This window comes from Lucilia sericata, unplaced genomic scaffold, assembly GCF_015586225.1.
Source record: "Lucilia sericata isolate MDLA Ls3-8-SP2 unplaced genomic scaffold, ASM1558622v1 Contig000930F_arrow, whole genome shotgun sequence".
Lineage (NCBI taxonomy): Eukaryota > Metazoa > Arthropoda > Insecta > Diptera > Calliphoridae > Lucilia > Lucilia sericata.
In genome coordinates this window covers 124,077-130,380 of record NW_023994917.1, presented here as the reverse complement: position 1 = coordinate 130,380, position 6,304 = coordinate 124,077, and positions in this window count along the sequence as shown.

Below are 6,304 nucleotides of genomic sequence, written 5' to 3'. Positions count from 1 at the left end.
ACCATATCGGCTAAAAAACTTCGATTGCACCTGGTATGATATCTTTGAGATACCTTGATTTAAAGTTTGAACTGACCAACCCTACAGCCGTTTTTCTATACTTCAATGACCCGAATTATTCTGTCAAGTTCTGCCTACTACAGCAACAACAATACAAATTTCTTCTGGCAATGCTGCTCCGCATCTTTTTGGTTCTTGTCCGGATTGAATTAAACGACTTACAGCAAACCGAATGCCGTTTGTACGTACCTGAATGACCTGAATTACTCTGTCATGTTCTGCCTACTACAGCAACAACAATACAATTTTATTTTGGTATTGCTGCTCAGCATTTTTCCGTTCCTTGTCCGGATTGAATTAAATGATTCTGCACAGTTTGCCTGAACTGTCTACCAACATATTTCTATTTAATTACGGTGCAACTCTTGTTTGGGCTGCTGTCATCTAAGGAAATGCTCCGGACATCGCACCTCCAACAACATAGGCTTCCGCCCTCTCCCCTGCAATCGCAATAAAACGCAACCATATCGGCTAAAAACCTCGATTGCACCTGGTATGATATCTTTGAGATACCTTGACTTAAAGTTTGAACTGACCAACCCTACAGTCGTTTTTCTATACTTCAATGACCCGAATTATTCTGTCAAGTTCTGCCTAGTACAACAACAACAATACAATTTTCTTCTGGCAATGCTGCTCTGCATCTTTTTGGTTCTTGTCCGGATTGAATTAAACGACTTACAGCAAACCGACTGCCGTTTGTACGTACCTGAATGACCTGAATTACTCTGTCAAGTTCTGCCCAGTACAGCAACAACAATACAATTTTATTTTGGCATTGCTGCTCAGCATTTTTCCGTTCCTTGTCAGGATTGAAGTAAATGATTCTGCACAGTTTGCCTGAACTGTCTACCAACATATTTCTATTTAATTACGGTGCAACTCTTGTTTGGGCTGCTGTCATCTAAGGAAATGCTCCGGACATCGCACATCCAATAACATAGGCTTCCGCCCTCTCCCCTGCAATCGCAAAAAAACGCAACCGTATCGGCTAAAAACCTCGATTGCACCTGGTATGATATCTATATATCTATATCCGTTTTCCGAGATAACAACAGCACAACAACATTGTGGTCTCAGCGGTGCAGAACGCGAAACTGATGAACAATTCCAGTGCAAAGTTGTAACAGATAGAACATTCTCTGAAAAGATCCCACCAGAAGTAGGTGGGGCATTGTCTTCATTATTCATAACACCGTGCACTATAGAGATTTTTCAATATCATGGTATTGTAGTTAGATGGGGGACAAACTGACATTTCGCCAATAATCTGCTGTTCAGCAGGCTACCGTCTCGACATCAGGATAGTGATATATTTCGTGCCCTAGAGAGATAAACTTTCATAGAGCTTTATAATGTATGCATTCCGCCAGTAGCCAGCTGTCCAGCAAGCATGCCATGTAGACGTCAGGACATTGTTAGACGGTGATATGCTTCTTGCCACCAGACCAAAGAGAGACGTTACTGGCGAAATATATTGACGATTCGACCTTAATGACATTGACGGATTTTGAGTAACCTCGTGAGCTCTCTTGACATCACTATAAGCAGTACTGCTCAGATCTACTGCGCAATATTGCGAGTAGTTGCTTCTCTGGGATCAGACCACTTACCCATAATCGTTTGACTAGATCGACCTAATGATTTTATCGTCTGTTAACGCCGTCAATACATTAAACAAACGACTGGCACGGCTTCAGAGAATCCACCGAATGCATGTTCAGTGATGTAATGTTTACCCCCAACGACCAACATGAAGAATAGAAGTTCCGTGAAACCGTAATTTCAGCAGCTGCTCGCTTTATATCTGATGGTCGAATATCCGTAATGCAGCCCCTCTTCCCAGCAGAAGCAGTCAGGCTTGCAGATAAAGAATTCTCATCACCCAATAAAAGAATAGATGGCTACAGTTCGATCTCTCTTCAAACCGCCAAGAAGGCTGACAGGTTCACAATTAAGTTTGCAGATATTCACATTCCAAGCGAGCGCGGAATTAAGTACCTGACTTTGGTTTTAGAAAAAGTGTAGAGTCAATCCTGTTTTAAAACCTGAATACAATTTGAGTGCTCTATAGTCGTTCGTAGTCCACTCCAATAGGAGTAAGGGTGATATCTTATGCGGGCGACTGAACTATCATGGCTTTGGGCCACAAAATTGACATGCGTTCTTAAGAATTGTTATCTCAATGAAATAAATAATTTCTTTACTGCACGTAACCTGGACGAAGGAAGTATATTTAACCCTTGGCGTGGTCGAGGCATGTCAGGAAGAATCTTCATATACACGAGAATAACATACACAGATCGCCCACCTGCCATTACTTAATTCTGACACTACTAATATCGGCATGAAGCAACAGGCTTAATGCCTATTGTTTACACATAGACTGTGCCATCCCTAACGAATGTCTAGCATTTGGTCAATGTCTCTATGATACCCACCACATATTCAACAGCTTAGCTAACCCTTTGTTCAATGAACACACCCAGTTGATGTAGCACAAGTTTTAGGCCTGAATATTGATGCTGAAATCCCAAATAAGATTATTGTATAGATTTAGCTGTTACAACAACAACAACAACACTAAAATTTTACCTCTCACATTCATATAGGAGCTATTAATCATTCAGGATTGTCATAGAATCCTATAGTTTTGAAAATTATAGGATTCTATGGAATTGATATCGACGTAAAATCCAATATTATGATTTTTTATTCGATAAAGTCTAGGACGACAATTCTGATTGATAGAATCGTCTAACTGATCGATGTAAATCACAATAAATCTTTTGGCCGCTCCAAGATTGTCAGCTGTATCAAACGAAGGCTTTTCATCAGTAAGGAAATCTTGGCAATATTGTAACAGTTATAATAACAACAATGTTCCGAGTCCATCAAATGTTCGTCGTAGAATATTTTAAGGTTACAGTACTTTACAGGTTAGTGAATTTAATAAATCGTTATCGTATTTATAATATCGATATTTTTCTTGTAATTTTGATTACTGATCAATATCACAAATTAAAACCTAAAAACTCGGGACACGATTTACTTCATTACTCCAGTGATTAAGTAAAATACATTGTAATATTTTGGGATGTTATACAAGAAATCTATGACATTTTAACTAAATTCCGTTATCGTGTTTTCGATATGACTTTTTAATAAAAAGTGACTACAAATTACAACAAAATAATATGTCAAAACTTTCAGATTGTAATTTCGAACAATATTTCGGAAATAGTATTGGAGCAGACCTTTTATTTAGTTTTTATAATAACAAAAACTTTATAATTAGGTAGATAAAGTTAAAAACTCTATAAATTTTTATTTAGTCAAATTTAAAAACTAAAATAATTTCATATATTCAATTTAAAATTAATTTTATTTGCAACAATGTCTTCTATTAAAAAAAATTTGTATAATTTTAATTTATTTTTTTAGCTTAATTAAATTAACTTATTATTAATAAACTCTAAAAATACAGTCATTTAGATTTTGACTTTTTGCATACATAAAAAAATATTTAAAAAATAACAAAAATAAAAAATAAACACACTTTTAAATACATAATTCTAATAATATACTTTCTATATGTGAATTTAATGTTGTACGTAAATTCCCATTTGAAATAAAACAACTAAAAAATACACAAAAAATATATTTATATGTATTTAAACAAATTAATTTTTTTATATTAATTACGTTGTTTTTTTTATTGATAAAAAATTTAAAACAACATTTTTATTTAATTTAAGCAAATTTTTAAAAACTTTTTTGTAAATACCATATAAAGAAAACGTCTCTTTTTTAATTTATTATTTTAATTACACATTTTACTTCAATTTAATTTTCTTTTTTTACAAATATTAAACAAATATTTAGCCAATATTTAAGCAAATTTAAATAACCATAAATAAACAACAAAAATCTTTAATAAATTATAGTTTTAGTTTTAGTTTGTTAAAATATTTTTTATTTTAAATTAACTGAAAACAACATAATAAAAAAAACACAACCAAATAATATTATATTATTATAAAAAATTGTAGTTTTTTAATTTGCATAATGAAGAAAAAACAAAAAAAAAAAAATATTAAAATAACTATATAACAAATACGAATGTTTTATATTAAAAAATTATAAAAAAAAATAAAAATTATAACAAATTATTAAATTAATCATTAAAATAACAACCAACGATGTAATTGAACAAGAAAACAAAAAAACAAATAATACTAAAAGTACTATTTCATTTAATTTAAATAAAAAACAACAACAGAAAACATAAAAACAACAAAAATATATAAAATCATAATTTTAAAAATTAAAAAAAAAAAAATTGTTTCTTTTAAAAAAAATTTAGTTATTCAGTTACGAAAACTAAAATGTTGCTAAAAGTCTTGTCTATAATCTAGTTTATAGTCCAGTCTATAGTCTAGAGTAAAATCTGATTTATAGTCTAGACTATAATCTGGTCTTCAGTCTAGCCTATAGTCTGGTCTATAATCTAGTTTATAGTATGGTCTATAGTCTAGTTTATATTCTAGTCTATAATCTAGTCTATATTCTAGTCTATAATTTAGTCTATAGTCTAGTCTATAATCTAGTCTATAGTATAGTCTAGTCTATAGTCTAATCTATAGTCTAATCTATAGTCTAGTCTATAGTCTAGTCTATAGTCTAGTCTATAGTCTAGTCTATAGTCTAGTCTAAAGTCTAGTCTATAGTCTAGTCTATAGTCTAGTCTATAGTCTAGTCTATAGTCTAGTCTATAGTCTAGTCTATAGTCTAGTCTATAGTCTAGTCTATAGTCTAGTCTATAGTCTAGTCTATAGTCTAGTCTATAGTCTAGTCTATAGTCTAGTCTATAGTCTAGTCTATAGTCTAGTCTATAGTCTAGTCTATAGTCTAGTCTATAGTCTAGTCTATAGTCTAGTCTATAGTCTAGTCTATTGTCTAGTCTATAGTCTAGTCTATAGTCTAGTCTAGTCTAGTCTATAGTCTAGTCTATAGTCTAGTCTATAGTCTAGTCTATAGTCTAGTCTATAGTCTAGTCTATAGTCTAGTCTATAGTCTAGTCTATAGTCTAGTCTATAGTCTAGTCTATAGACTAGTCTATAGTCTAGTCTATAGTCTTGTTTATAGTCTAGTCTATAGTCTAGTTTATAGTCTAGTCTATAGTCTAGTCTATAGTCTAGTCTACAGTCTAATCTATAGTCTAGTCTATAGTCTATATTCTAGTCTAGTCTATATTCTAGTCTAGTCTAGTCTATAGTCTAGTCTAGTCTAGTCTATAGTCTATAGTCTATAGTCTATAGTCTATAGTCTATAGTCTATAGTCTAGTCTAGTCTAGTCTAGTCTAGTCTAGTCTATAGTCTAGTCTAGTCTATAGTCTAGTCTAGTCTAGTCTATAGTCTAGTCTAGTCTATAGTCTAGTCTAGTCTATAGTCTAGTCTATAGTCTAGTCTATAGTCTAGTCTATAGTCTAGTCTATAGTCTAGTCTATAGTCTAGTCTATAGTCTAGTCTATAGTCTAGTCTATAGTCTAGTCTAGTCTAGTCTATAGTCTAGTCTATAGTCTAGTCTATAGTCTAGTCTATAGTCTAGTCTATAGTCTAGTCTATAGTCTAGTCTATAGTCTAGTCTATAGTCTAGTCTATAGTCTAGTCTATAGTCTAGTCTATAGTCTAGTCTATAGTCTAGTCTATAGTCTAGTCTATAGTCTAGTCTATAGTCTAGTCTATAGTCTAGTCTATAGTCTAGTCTATAGTCTAGTCTATAGTCTAGTCTATAGTCTAGTCTATAGTCTAGTCTATAGTCTAGTCTATAGTCTAGTCTATAGTCTAGTCTAGTCTATAGTCTAGTCTATAGTCTAGTCTATAGTCTAGTCTATAGTCTAGTCTATAGTCTAGTCTATAGTCTAGTCTATAGTCTAGTCTATAGTCTAGTCTATAGTCTAGTCTAGTCTATAGTCTAGTCTATAGTCTAGTCTATAGTCTAGTCTATAGTCTAGTCTATAGTCTAGTCTATAGTCTAGTCTATAGTCTAGTCTAGTCTATAGTATAGTCTAAAGTCTATAGTCTAGTTTATATTCTAGTCTATAGTCTAGTCTATAGTCTAGTCAATAGTCTAATCTATAGTCTAGTCTATAGTCTAGTCTATAGTCTAGTCTATAGTCTAGTCTATAGGCTAGTCTATAGTCTAGTCTATAGTCTAGTCTAGTCTATAGTCTAGTCTAGC